Source organism: Oncorhynchus nerka, linkage group LG10 (genome assembly GCF_034236695.1).
Source record: "Oncorhynchus nerka isolate Pitt River linkage group LG10, Oner_Uvic_2.0, whole genome shotgun sequence".
Lineage (NCBI taxonomy): Eukaryota > Metazoa > Chordata > Actinopteri > Salmoniformes > Salmonidae > Oncorhynchus > Oncorhynchus nerka.
The window spans coordinates 68,460,009-68,475,631 of NC_088405.1; the positions used below are offsets into that span (position 1 = coordinate 68,460,009).

Sequence of the window (15,623 nt, forward strand, 5' to 3'; positions counted from 1 at the left end):
ATTTGGACAACAGCATGTGAAATTCATTGTCAATCAGTGTTGCTTCCTAAGTGGACAGTTTGATTTCACAGAAGTGTGACTGACTTGGAGTTACATTGTGTTGTTTAAGTGTTCCCTTTATTTTTTTGAGCAGTGTATATTTTTTTAGCCCTTTTTCGTGGTATCCAACTGGTAGTTAAAGTCTTGTCTCATCGCTGCAAGTCCCGAAGGTGTGTCCTCCGAAACACAACCCAACCAAGCTGCACTGCTTCTTGACACAATGCCCACTTAACCCAGAAGCACCAATGTGTCAGAGGAAACACTGTACACCTGTCAGCATGCACTGGGCACGGCCCACCACAGGAGCCGCTAGAGCATGATGGGACAAGGACATCCCTGCCGGCCAACCCCTAACCCAGATGACGCTGGGCCAATTGTGCACTGCCCGGCTGGACTCAAACCTAGAATTTCTAGAGGCACAGCTAGTACTGCCTTGCAGTGCTAAACAAGGATTGTTTCAATTGTTGTGTGGATTGTTTCAATTTGGGTTGTGCGCCTGGCAATATGTCTAGCTGATTGAGCGGCTGTCTGTGAAAAGCATCTAAAATATGTGTTAAGATAATGTGTCTCGAGTATCATTTAAAACGTTGCATCAAGAAGGGGAGGGGGGTGTGGTGAATATATGGTGCATCTCCAGAATGCATGAATATGTAGGGAGGAATCTGATATTTTCTACTGTTTTTATTTGTCGACTTTAGGCCTGTTTTTTACTTAGTTGATGATGGAAGTTATAGGCCTACTGCTGCATTGGCCTATAGGCTATCTCTGAGTTCTATGCTCTCATTTATTTAGCTGCAATAGGTCACAGTGTCCATATAGCAGAGGCTAGTTGAATTTAAACTTTTAGATTTTTATAACTTTACCTCAGATTTTTATGATTAACCACATGACAATGATTTTGAGAAACAAAAACGTTATTATTGTAATGAAACTGTTCCACGAAAATGTGTTTATATAAAGGCAGATCAGGCTCTGGATGGGTTCTTCATAGTAATAATGACAGACTGGTTACAGTCATTAACTAAACTTTAATATTGTGTTGGATTGCAGAATCTGGATGGGTTCTTCGTAGTAATTAATGACAGATTGGTCACAGACCCGTTCTTGTGCCAGGTCTGGAATTTATTGCGAATCATGACTCTCGAGTCAGTTAAAAGAGTCATTCAAAAAGAACGAATCGTTATTTGGTACGGGCCAAAAGGAGTGGTTTGCGATTCTCATGCTACGTTCAAAACAACTGGGAACTTAGAATAATACGAGGTCAAATCACGATGTCAGTGATCTTCAGGTCGGAAAGTTGGAGCTCTAGAAAGAGGCCAATGAACTCACTGAAGTCTGAGATTTTCGAGTTCCCTGTTGTTTTGAACGACAGTAATGTTGACTGCTTGAACTTTACAAAAATCATGTCATCAAAGGTCCTGATGTTGCTTTGCACCAACGGCATGCAGCCATCACCTGTATTGTGGGAGGAACTATTTGTCAACCAAACACTCGATTTGGACTATGAACAAAACAGAAAGGTAATGTAGCACTAAAAAAATGTATATATATATATGTATATATATATATATATATATGTATATGAATAGAGGTCTATTTACACACAAAAGCAGACCATAGTAGTACATCTTGATGATAAAAAATGTCTTGCAAGTATATGCATGAATACACCATGCGGTGTCAAATTTGTATTTTACTGAAAGTACAGTTTTATTCTGAACAGGTGAAGATACAAGATATGATGTTCCTCTGCACAAATAAACACTGCATATCCAATGGGCACCCATCCATTTGGCCAAAGTTATTCATTTACACCACACAGAAGTCAAATGGAGTTGGTCCAAATTAGAGGTCGACCGATTAATCGGAATGGCCATTAATTAGGGCCGATTTCAAGTTTTCATAACAGTCGGAAATCGGTAGTTTTGGGGGCTGATTATTATTTATTTTTTTACACCTTTATTTAATCTTTATTTAACTAGGCAAGTCAGTTAAGAACACATTCTTATGTTCAATGACGGCCTAGGATTGGTGGGTTAACTGCCTCGTTCAGGGGCAGAAAGACAGATTTTCACATTATCAGCTCGGGGGATCCAATCTTGCAAACTTACAGTTAACTAGTCCCAACGCAATAACGACCTGCCTCTCTCTCGTTGCACTCCACAAGGAGACTGCCTGTTACGCAAATGCAGTAACCCAAGGTAAGTTGCTAGCTAGCATTAAACTTATCTTATAAAAAACAATCAATCATACTCACTAGTTAACTACACATGGTTGATGATATTTCTAGATATTATCTAGCGTGTCCTGCGTTGCATAAAATCCAACTGAGCATACAAGTATCTGACTGAGCATACAAGCATCTAGCAATCTGACTGAGCAGTGGTAGGCAGAAGCAGGCTCGTAAACATTCATTCAAACAACACTTTTGTGTGTTTTGCCAGCAGCTCTTCTTGTTCATCAAGCATTGTGCTGTTTATGACTTCAAACCTATCAACTCCCGAGATGAGGTCACGAGGTGAAATGGCTGGCTAGTTAGCGCGCTAATAGCATTTCAAACTTCACTCGCTCTGAGCCTTGGGGTGGTTGTTGACCCTTGCTCTGCATGGGTAACGCTGCTTTGATGTGGTGGCTGTTGTCGTTGTGTTGCTGGTTCGAGCCCAGGGAGGAGCGAGGAGAGGGACGGAAGCTATATTGTTACACTGGCAATACTAAAGTGCCTATAAAAACATCCAATAGTCAAAGGTTAATGAAATACAAATGGTATAGAGGGAAATAGTCCTATAATAACTACAACCTAAAACTTCTTACCTGGGAATATTGAAGACTCATGTTAAAAGGAACCACCAGCTTTCATATGTTCTCATGTTCTGAGCAAGGAACTGAAACGTTAGCTTTCTTACATAGCACATATTGCACTTTTACGTTCTTCTCCAACACTTTGTTTTTGCATTATTTAAACCAAATTGAACTTGTTTCATTATTTACTTGAGGCTAAATTGATTTTATTGATGTATTAAATCAAGTTCAAATAAGTGTACATTCAGTATTGTTGTAATTGTCATTATTACAAATACATTTTTTAAATATATTTTTTAAATCGTCCGATTAATCGGTATCGGCTTTTTGGGTCATACAATAATCGGTTTCGGCGTTGAAAAATCAATCGGTTGACCTCTAGTCCAAATGCATCTGTTATCACTCAGAAATGGTGCCAAAAAGCAAAACCTCAAGACCAAATTGGGATTTGTATGGATAAGAAGAGGTATAGAGGGATGTGCTGAATCTGAAAGGAACCATTCTTGCTCTGTTCTTTTTTTCTTTCTCCATCAAGATCTGTCACCAGACAGGGGTCAAACGTGAGGTCAGCTACATCCAAGAGAAGCCAATAGTTTTCTTCCACTCCACTATTGGCGTCCTTGTCAAATAGTTGCACATCACAATCACTCACCCAATAAGCAAGAACCACAACACACAAGCACATGTAAAATTGAGTTGACACACTTTATTCCTAGAACAGAAGCCGCACCACCCATCGCTGGCATGGCATTCATATATAATTATCTATATATATATATATATTGCCGTTTGGTTTGTGTGTCTAAATGTGTGGTATAAAATACTATATATGACAATGTACCTCTTTATTTGAACACAGTGAACTTCATTGCTGTACAAGTCCTCTGCTGCTACAGCTTAGCTGTAAATTCTCCACGCACAAAGGCATGGACATAATTCTCCAATCTACTTCTTCTGTACATCGTGACAATACAAATATTCTGTCCCCAATACAAAAAATAATACTCTAAAAGCAACCTACTGCAACTTTATTTCATTTTTCTGGGTGTTTGTTTGTTTTTTAATTAAGATTATTACATATATCTTAGACAAGTTGCTTAAAAAGCAGGAAGGCGATATAAACCTTCTATATTTTATATATATATATATATATAAATAAATAAAAGAGTTTTAGAAATAAGACAAATTATACAATTAAAACTTATAATAAATAAGATAGATGCAGGCATTTCATTTGGATAACATTTCATCCAAAGGAAAAAAGTGAATATTTCGGGTCTTAAAACCAAGGATCCATTCTCGAGTTTTTGTTCACTGAAATGTCCCTTTTCTTCCAATATTTTACAGACGTTTTCCAAAAGGACTATCTGACTATGGATCTTTCTTTTCTCTTGTTCCTGTTATTAGCATAACCCGTTCCAGAAATCTCCCTCTTTTTCTTCCTCCTCCTCTTCATCTTCTTGTGTGTGTCACAGTGGCAGGAGCAGACTGAGCCGTTTCTATGACCCGTTTCTATTGCCCGTTGTTATGGCTGAGGGCTTTCTTCAATCCGGAAGCCCTCTGATCTCCTATTCAGATCTAGATCCACACAACGCATAGTGAAGTCCAACACTGCAGTCCAGCATCAGCCTGTCAGGTTGGGAATTTCCTTAGGCGTGTCCCCTCCTCTTCTCCTACTCCCCCTCAGGCTATTTGTTACAACATGTTCATGATGAAGTTGTACATCTGGTTGAGCACCACAAAGTGGATGGGCAGGCAGGAGCGCCGGTCCTGCGTTGCGGGGTCACACGTCAGCCAAGAGAGGGCATTGTACTGCTCCAGCACAAATCTGAAGGGGGGAGGAGAGAGAAGAGCGGGAGGAAGAGGAGAGAGGAGGCGGAGGAGGAGAGAGGGAGGAGGAGAGATAAAACACGTGTTATTCACAATGAACACCTCTCAAAGAGAGCAAAAACCTTGAGATAATGTGGAATACTTCACTCTCTCTTTCATAAGCACATTAGATACACAGACAGGCTAGGACATTTTGTTATATCTTCAATGGCTGAGCTGTGGATGAGATTCACCATGAGACTACAGAGTGCATGTGTGACCACAGTGTAGTATGTGTGGCTGCAGGTTGTGTGTGTGTGTGTGTGTGTGTGTGTGTGTGTGGCTGCAGATTGTGTGTGTGACTGCAGAGTGTGTGTGGGTGTGTGTTTACCTGAGTACGTCCGAGGTCTGATTGGAGTCAAGGGGATGGGAGTGTTTGCTGTGCAGCAGTTCATCTGATTGCACTGAAGACACGTGGAGGTGCAGAGAGGCCTGAGCATCGACAATACAACACACACAGGGAGTCAGTGACAGGCCTAGTTAAGCCATTCACACAGTAATATCAGAGCAAATGTCAGTCAATCGCTGATATTCTGAGCAAGTGAATATTAATACAGGTCTAAAGAAAAGGATGTTTCAATTAACTCTGAGTGTTTGATATGCCAACTGCAGGCTTTAGTCTGTCAACTCCTATCAGTAGAAAACAATCCTTTAAAAAAAGGACCATTAATAAGTACTTCAAGGTAGCTAGCATAAAATCAGAATACATATAATAACGCAGGAGTGAGGGCTGGCAGAGGTTGTCTGACAGGTATACCTTGAGGAAAAGAGGACACTGGTTCTGAGCTTGAGGGCAGGCTGACCAGAACCAGTCAGGCAGTGCGCCGGCTTTGGCTGTGGACACAAAGTAGCCCAGGGCCAGGGGCTGCTGCAGGATGTTAGGAGCTTCATCATGGGATTCCATCCGATCCGTACTCTGGCCCTGGAAGGGAGGAGGAGTTAGTCTCTGGCTTGTTATAATGTACAACAGGGCTATACAACTGGTGGCCCACAGGCTAGATCCGTACCGTTTATTCATTTACACTGGCCCTTTGAAAAGTCCTGAACATTAATCAAATCTGGAAAACAATCCCTGCCAAAATCTGATGTTCAGTGCCAAAATGACAATAACTATGGTGGTTGTCTAGTGTGGTTCCTATCGGTTTTTAGCACGTATATGGCATGTTGATAATATTTTCTTCATATGAATTTGGCTCGAGCATTTGAACAGTTTAAACTAAAATATTATGACTACTTTCCTGAAAGCTACGACTCTAAGGAACTCATAAGTGTTTCCCTCTCTGATACCCACAAGGACTCCTTAGAAGAGAGTGTGACAAAAACACACCGAATGACTGTGTCACGCGCTGATCTGTTTCACCTGTCCTCATTGTCTCCACCCCCTCCAGGTGTCACTTGTTTTCCCCAGTGTATTAATCCCTGTGTTTCCTGTCTCTCTGTGCCAGTTCGTCTTGTATGTTTCCAAGTCAACCAGTGGTTTTCCCGTTCTCCTGACTTTTGCATTCTTATTTTTCTAGTCCTCCCAGTTTTGACCCTTGCCTGTTTCTGGAATTTGTACCCGCCTGTCTGACCATTCAGCCTGCCTTGACAACGAGCCTGTTTGCCACTCTGTACCTCCTGGACTCTGATCTGCTTTTGACCCTTTTGCCTGTCCATGGCCATTCTCTTGCCTACCCCTTTGGATGAATAAACATTGAAAGACTCTAACCATCTGCCTCCTGTGTCTGCATTTGGGTCTCACCTTGTGCCTTGATAGACTGAGGGGAATGAATTCCAAATATACTTCTTTTAGACTGGAATTTGGCATTACCTGATATGACATATACTACAATCTTGTGGACACACATTCAAATGAGTGGATTTGTCTATTCCAGCCACACCCGTTGCTGACAGGTGTATAAAACTGAGCACACAGTCATGCAATCTCCATAGACAAACATTGGCAGTAGAATGGCCTGTACTGAAGAGCTCAGTGACTTTCAACGTGATAGGATGCCACCTCACCAACAAGTCTGTTAGCTTCACGAAATGAGTTTCCATGGCCGAGCAGCCGCATATAAGCCTAAGTTCACCATGCGGAATGCCAATTGTCAGCTGGTGTGTGACGGCTGGCGCGGACGGGATGGCTGTCGTTTTACATGTTTCTAACCAACTTTGCTATTTTGTTCGTTTTTTTGCATTTTTAAAACTCTTTGTAACTTCTGTAACTGTATTTGTCAATAACTGCTGGTGCGTGAAGTCTAATATTAAAGAAGTCTCACGTTTTTGAGGTTAGAGTACCTTATGATAAGCTGTCGACCACACTATCTTCCAAGAGAGTTTACATCTATATTATTCGTAGCCGTCTATTTACCACCACAAACTGCTGGCACTAAAACTGCACTCAACCAACTCTATAAGGCCATAAGCAAACAAGAAAATGCTCATCCAGAAGCGGAGCGCCTAGTGGCCGGGGCCTTTAATGCAGGCAAACCTACCACCTTTACTCCACACAGAGACACATACAAAGCTCTCCATCGTCCTCCATTTGGCAAATATGAACTTAATTCTTTCCTCCTGATTTCGGCTTACAAACAAATTCTAAAGCAGGAAGTACCAGTGACTTCCTCAATACAGAAGTGGTCAGATGACGCAAATGCTAAGCTACAGGACTGTTTTGCTAGCACAGACTGGAATATTTTCCCGGGATTCATCCAATGGCATTGAGGAGTATACCACCTCAGTCATCGGCTTCATCAATAAGTACATCGACTACGTTGTCCCCACAGTGGCCATACGTACATATCCCAACCAGAAGCCATGGATTATAGGCAACATCAGCACCAAGCTAAAGGCTAAAGCTTCCGCATTCAAGGAGTGGGACACTAATCCGGACGCTTATAAGAAATCCTGCTATGCCCTCAGACAAACCATCAAACAGGCAAAGTTTCAATACAGGACTAAGATTGAATCCTACTACAACGGCTCTGATTCTCATTGGATGTGGCAGAGCTTGAAAACTATTATGGACTGCAAAGGGAAAACCAGCTGCGAGCTGCCCAGTGACGTGAGCCTACTAGACGAACTAAATGCCTTTTATGCTCGCTTTGAGGCAAGCAACACTGAAGCATGCATAAGAGCACCAGCTGTTCCGGACAACTGTGTGATCAAGCTCTCCATAGCCGATGTGAGCAAGACCTTTAAACAGGTCAACATTCACAAAGCCACTGGGCCAGACGGATGACCAGGATGTGTACTCAAAGCATGCGCTGACCAACTGGCAAGTGTCTTCACTGACATTTCAACCTCTCCCTGGCCAAGTCTGTAATACCTACGTGTTTAAAACAGACCACCATAGGCCCTGTGCCCAAGATAGCGAAGGTAACCTGCCAAAATGATTACCGCCCGAAGCACTCACATCGGTAGCCATGAAAGGATTTGAAAAGATGGTCATGGCTCACATCAACACCATCATGCCAGAAACACTAGACCCACTCCAATTCACATACCGCCCCAACAGATCCACAGTTGACGCAATCTCAATCACACTCCACACTGCCCTTTCCCAGCTGGACAAAAGGAACACCTATGTGAGAATGCTGTTCATTGACGACAGCTCAGCGTTCAACACCATAGTGCCTACAAAGGTCATCACTAACCTAAGGCCCTGGGACTAAACACCTCTCTCTGCAACTGGATCCTGGACTTCTTGACGGGCTGCCCCCAGGTGGTAAGGTTAGGCAACAAACACATCTGCCATGCTGATCCTCAACATATGGGTCCCCAGATCCTCAAAATGTTCAACAGTTACCACCTGGTATTTCAACTTTTCGGCATCTGACCGTAAGGCGCTGCATCACTGGGGCCAAACTTCCTGACACCCAGGACCTATATACTAGACGGTGTCAGAGGAAGGCCCAGAAAATTGTCAAAGACTCCAGTCACTCAAGTCATAGACTGTTGTTCTCTGCTACCTCACGGAAAGCGGTACCGGAGTGCCAAGTCTAGGACCAAAAGGCTCATTAACATCTTCTACCCCCAAGCCATAAGACTGCTGAACAACTAATCAAATGGCCACCTGGACTATTTACATTGACCCCCCCCCCCTTTGTTTTTACACTGCTGCTACTCACTCTTTATTATCTATGCATAGTCACTTTACAAATTACCTCGATGAACCTGTATCCCCGCACATTGACTCGGTACCGGTACCCCCTGTATATAGCCTTGTTATTGTTATATAGATTTATTGTGTTACCCATTGATTGATTTTTTAAAAACTTTAGTTTATTTAGTAAATATTTTAACTATTTCTTGAACTGCAATGTTGGTTAAGGGCTTGTAAGTAAGCATTTCACGGTGCATGTGACATATACATTTTGATTTGATTTGTAAAGCTCGCCACCACTGAACACTGGAGCAGTGGAAACGCGTTCTCTGGAGTGATGAATCACGCTTCACCATCTGGCACTCCGATGGACAAATCTGGGCTACCTGGCCAAATACATAGTGTCAACTGTAAAGTATGGTGGAGGAGGCATAATGGTCTGGGGCTGTTTTTCATGGTTCGGGCTTGTCCCCTTAGTTCCAGTAAAGGGAAATCTTAACGTGACAGCATACAATTACATTCTAGACAATTCTGTGCTTCCAACTTTGTGGCAACACTTTGGGAAAGGCCCTTTACTGTTTCAGCATGACAATTGACAAAGCGAAGTCCATACAGAAATGGTTTGTTGAGATCTAGATCAGTGTGGAAGAACTTGACTGGCCTGTACAGAGCCCTGACCTCAATCCCATAGAAAACATTAGGGATCCATTAGAAAGCCTACTGCGAGCCAGGCCTAATCGCCCAACATCAGTGCCCGACCTCACTAATGCTCTTGTGGCTGAATGGATGTAAGCCCCTCAACAATGTTCCAACATCTAGTGGAAAGCCTTCCCAGAAGAGTGGAGGCTGTTATAGCAGCAAAAATGGGACAAACTTCATATTAATGCCGAGCAGGTGTCCACATACTTGTGTTATTTATTGAGATGCTTCGTTTTTAGATGATTTTAAAATGACCTAATTATTCTTAAGAAGTGTTTAATAGTTGCTTAACGAAAACAAAAACAATTATCAGCGAGTGTTGCACCTTTTCCTTTACAATGACCATCACATCTTTTGGTTGCATCTCGATTCACGTTGGTTGAGCGGCCTGGCCTCCACTTTCCTAATTACTTTTGGCAACATTTCATTTTAGGAAAAGTTATTTATTGGTGGCTGTGCGTTGCAGTTTTATACAGAATAATCGCATGTGGAAAATGTCTGACCTCCCTGCAATGAATCTTTTTTACATCTGGCCCCCAAAATAATATAGTTGAATAGCCCTGATGTACACTGTACAAGGCTATTGCTTTTTCATACAAAACAGATCAACTCCTCAATACTAAGTAACACTAGCATTATCAATCCAGCCATTTATCCCAAGCCAAATCGACTTTACTACACTGAACAAAAATATAAACGCAACATGCAACAATTCATGAGTTCGAGTTCATATAAGAAAATCAGTCAATTTAAATAAATTCAATAGGCCTTAATCTATGGATTTTACATGACTGGGAATACAGATATGTTGGTCACAGATACCTTTAAAAAAAGTAGGGGCGTGGATCAGAAAAACTGTCAGTATTTGGTGTGAACACCATTTGCCTCATGCAGGGCAACACATCTCCTTCGCATTGAGTTAATCAGGCTGTTGATTGTGGCCTGTGGAAAGTTGTCCCACTCCTTTTCAATGGCTGTGCGAAGTTGCTAGATATTGGCAGGAACTGGAACATGCAGTCGTACACATCGATCCAGAGCATCCCACACATGCTCAATGTGTGATATGTCTGAGTATGCAGGCCATGGAAAAACTGGGATATTTTCTGCTTCCAGGAATTGTGTACAGATCCTTGCGACAGGAGGCAGTGTCACCCCCTCCAGGTGTCGCCCATCTTCCCCATTATCCCCTGGGTACTTAGACCTGTGTTCTCTGTTTGTCTGTGCCAGTTCGTCTTGTTTGTCAAATCAACCAGGGTTTTGTCTCAGCTCCTGCTTTTCCCAGTCTCTCTTTTTCTCTCGCTCCTGGTTTTGACCCTTGCCTGTCCTGACTCTGAGCCCGCCTGCCTGACCACTCTGCCTGCCCCTGAACCTGAGCCTGCTTGCCATCCTGTACCTTTGCCCCTACTCTGGATTACCGACCTCTGCCTGACCTGACACTGCCTGCAGTCCTGTACATTTGCCCCACTACTCTGGATTACCGACCACTGCCTGACCTGACACTGCCTGCAGTCCTGTACATTTGCCCCACTACTCTGGATTACCGACCTCTGCCTGACCTGACACTGCCTGCAGTCCTGTACATTTGCCCCACTACTCTGGATTACCGACCACTGCCTGACTTGACACTGCCTGCAGTCCTGTACATTTGCCCCACTACTCTGGATTACCGACCTCTGCCTGACCTGACACTGCCTGCAGTCCTGTACATTTGCCCCACTACTCTGGATTACCGACCTCTGCCTGACCTGACACTGCCTGCAGTCCTGTACATTTGCCCCACTACTCTGGATTACCGACCTCTGCCTGACCTGACACTGCCTGCAGTCCTGTACATTTGCCCCACTACTCTGGATTACCGACCTCTGCCTGACCTGACTGCCTGCAGTCCTGTACATTGCCCCACTACTCTGCCTGACCTGACACTGCCTGCACACATTTGCCCCACTACTCTGGATTACCGACCTCTGCCTGACCTGACACTGCCTGCAGTCCTGTACATTTGCCCCACTACTCTGGATTACCGACCACTGCCTGACCTGACACTGCCTGCAGTCCTGTACATTTGCCCCACTACTCTGGATTACCGACCACTGCCTGACCTGACACTGCCTGCAGTCCTGTACATTTGCCCCACTACTCTGGATTACCGACCTCTGCCTGACCTGATGGCGGCAGATGAATGGCATGACAATGACAATGACATGACAATGGGCCTTAGGATCTTGTCACGGTATCTCTGTGCATTCAAATTACCATAGATAAAATTAAATTGTGTTTGTTGTCTGTAGCTTATGCCTGCCCATACCAGAACCCCACCGCCACCATGGGGCACTCTGTTCACAATGTTGACATCAGAAAACTGCTCTCCCACACGAGAGCCGGTACAGTTGAAACTGGGATTCATCTGTGAAGAGCACACGTCTCCAGCATGCCAGTGGCCATCGAAGATTAGCATTTTCCCACTCTAGTTGATTACGATGCCAAACTGTAGTCAGGTCAAGACACTGGTGAGGATGACGAGCACGCAGATGAGCTTCCCTGAGACCATTTCTAACCGTTTGTGCAAACCCACAGTTTCATCAGCCGTCCAGGTTGCTGGTCTCAAACGATCCTCCAGGTGAAGAAGCCGGATGTGGAGGTCCTGGGCTGGAGTGGTTACACGGTGGTCTCCAGTTGTGAGGCCAGTTGGACTTTTTGCTAAATTTTCGAAAACGACGTTGGAGGCAGTTTATGGTAGAGAAATGAACAATAATTTACCTGTCAACAGCTCTGGTAGACATTCCTGCAGTCAGCATGCCAATTGCACGCTTCCTCAAAACTTGAGACATCTGTGACATTGTATTGTGTGACAAAACTGCACATTTTAGAGTGGCCTTTTATTGTCCCCAGCACAGGGTGCATCTGTGTAATGATCGTGCTGTTTAATCAGATTCTTGAAATGCTACACCTGTCTGGTGTGTGGATTATCTTGGCAAAGGAGAAACGCTAACTAACAGGGATGTAAACAAATTTGTGCACAAGATTTTAGAGAAATAAGCTTTTTGTGTGTATGGAACATTTCTGGGATCTTTTATTTCAGCTCATGAAACATGGGACCAACATGTTGCATTTATATTTTTGTTCAGTATAAATTACTTTGTGTTAATCTTAAATTTAGGTTATTTCTTTACTTCTATAAAGTCTGTACAACTATTAGAGTCTCTACACAGATGAGATGTGTTGTGGTGGGCCTACCTTGCTGCCGTCTCCCCCCTGGTGGTAGTGGCCGCCGGGGGAGTGTACGGGTGAGGTGGTGGGCGAGGAGGGCAGGATGTTGATGATGTCAGGGTCCACCAGCTCGTTCTCCTGATCCAGCAGGTCAAAGATCCCGATGGCGTCCGACCCATCTAGACAGAAGGGAAGAGAGATAGAGATCCATATGAAGAAAAAACAACAAGACAGAGTTGAGAACTTGAATAGCGCAAAAAACTATTTCCAATGGACTCAATCAATTATTTTCAAGAGAGATAAGACAACACAAGTTGCAGTAGAAGCCTTCCAATAAAACAGATGAATTGAGGTCAAAGGTGAGAGTTGAGAGGTGAGGCCAGAGGGAAAAGCATTGTGACTCACCGGGGATAGGGTTGAAGGCGATGTCTATGTTGGTGTCAGTAGTGTAGTTGGAGCTGGCCACCTGTACGAAGGCTGAAGTGGGGAACACCAGGATGTGTGTGCAGGACGTGTCCTGGGGAGTACTCAGCTGGGACGTCTGCATGTTCAGAGTGGTGCTGCGGCCAAACACTGAGCCTGTAGACACAGAGTCTGGAGAGAGAGAGGAGACAGGTCAATAATACAGTACGTTCATCTTCATTGAATCTACATTGAATGCAGACAGTATACACACAAATTAAAACTGTTGACATCTGCTATAGCTATCATCCATTAATCTGTGAATGAATTAGTAACACCATTTAATTGATGCAGCAAAAATGTAAGTGGTGCCAATAAAAGCAACCATCTTCCAACTGGCCATTATTAATTAGTCCAGCGCTCTAGTCACAGATTATAATGATTATCTGTTGAGTACAACCCACAATGTCTGGGTCACCAGTCTGGAGGGACCCGTCCAGCCCCTCCCCATATACAGTAGTAGACCCATATTATACACTGACAGTGTCAAAGTGTCCATGCCAATCACTCCCCAAAATAAACCCATTGATCTAGAGCTCCATCACATCACACAGAAATCAATGGAGCCTGAGAACTAGTGGTTTATGACTGAGAGAAGCAGTGTCCTCAAAACTATCAATCTGATAACGACAAGGAGCGACATGCATTATAACAGGCTGCCACCATCCATCAGATGCAAGTACACACACACACACACACACACACACACACACACACACACACACACACACACACACACACACACAGGCACGCAGGCAGGCAGGCAGGAGGACATCGTACCTGGCATGATGACAAAAGAGCACTGTGGCTCCATGGCGACCAGACAGGCGCTAAGGATGCTGGGAGTGTCGGAGGCAGAGATGCCACACATACGACACATCTCCTTGAGACGGCGACTTAGAGACTGCAGGTTCCTCCTGCTCAGCAGAATACTCCAGTCTGGAAAGGAGGGAGAGAGGGAAGAAAGAGAATAATTATTCAATGAGTAAGACAAGATAAATGTAAAATAGCAAAGTACCTCTGAGGACACCACTATTCTTTGACTAACAATAATGTTTTATAGAGGAGATTGAAAAGAATGAGTAAAACAGGATGAGTGTAAAACAGCAAAGTACCCCATTGAGATTATAGAGGGATAGATCCTAAGTACCCCATTGAGATTATAGAGGGCTAGATCCTAAGTACCCCATTGAGATTATAGAGGGCTAGATCCTAAGTACCCCATTGATATTAAAGAGGGCTAGATCCGTCTACCTTTGACTCATTCCTCTCTGCCTCCTTCTTTCCACTCCTCTCCTCTTTTGACCTCACCCTCTCACCTTCCCCCCCTACTCACAAGGCAGGCAATACGCTCGACCTCATCTTTACTAGATGCTGTTCCTCCACTAACCTCATTGCAACTCCCCTCCAAGTCTCCGACCACTACCTTGTATCCTTTTCCCTCTCGCTCTCATCCAACACTTCCCACACTGCCCCTACTCGGATGGTATCGCGCCGTCCCAACCTTTCGCTCTCTCTCCCCCGCTACTCTCTCCTCTTCCATCCTATCATCTCTTCCCTCTGCTCAAACCTTCTGCAACCTATCTCCTGATTCTGCCTCCTCAACCCTCCTCTCCTCCCTTTCTGCATCCTTTGACTCTCTATGTCCCCTATCCTCCAGGCCGGCTCGGTCCTCCCCTCCCGCTCCGTGGCTCGACGACTCATTGCGAGCTCACAGAACAGGGCTCCGGGCAGCCGAGCGGAAATGGAGGAAAACCCGCTCCCTGCGGACCTGGCATCCTTTCACTCCCTCCTCTCTACATTTTCCTCCTCTGTCTCTGCTGCTAAAGCCACTTTCTACCACTTTAAATTCCAAGCATCTGCCTCTAACCCTAGGAAGCTCTTTGCCACCTTCTCCTCCCTCTTGAATCCTCCTCCCCCTCCTCCCTCTCTGCAGATGACTTCGTCAACCATTTTGAAAAGAAGGTCGACGACATCCGATCCTCGTTTGCTAAGTCAAACGACACCGCTGGTTCTGCTCACACTGCCCTACCCTGTGCTCTGACTTCTTTCTCCCCTCTCTCTCCAGATGACATCTCGCGTCTTGTGACGGCCGGCCGCCCAACAACCTGCCCGCTTGACCCTATCCCCTCCTCTCTTCTCCAGACCATCTCCGGTGACCTTCTCCCTTACCTCACCTCGCTCATCAACTCATCCCTGACCGCTGGCTCGTCCCTCCCGTCTTCAAGAGAGCGAGAGTTGCACCCCTTCTGAAAAAAACCTACACTCGATCCCTCCGATGTCAACAACTACAGACCAGTATCCCTTCTTTCTTTTCTCTCCAAAACTCTTGAACGTGCCGTCCTTGGCCAGCTCTCCGCTATCTCTCTCAGAATGACCTTCTTGATCCAAATCAGTCAGGTTTCAAGACTAGTCATTCAACTGAGACTGCTCTTCTCTGTATCACGGAGGCGCTCCGCAC

General features: G+C 44.5%; 1 pseudogene; it reads right to left on the reverse strand.

Annotated features, from left to right (window-relative positions):
• Positions 1-3,524: 3,524 nt before the first annotated feature.
• Positions 3,525-15,623, reverse strand: part of LOC115136275 (mediator of RNA polymerase II transcription subunit 13-like) — a 159,539-nt pseudogene continuing 147,440 nt past the window's right edge.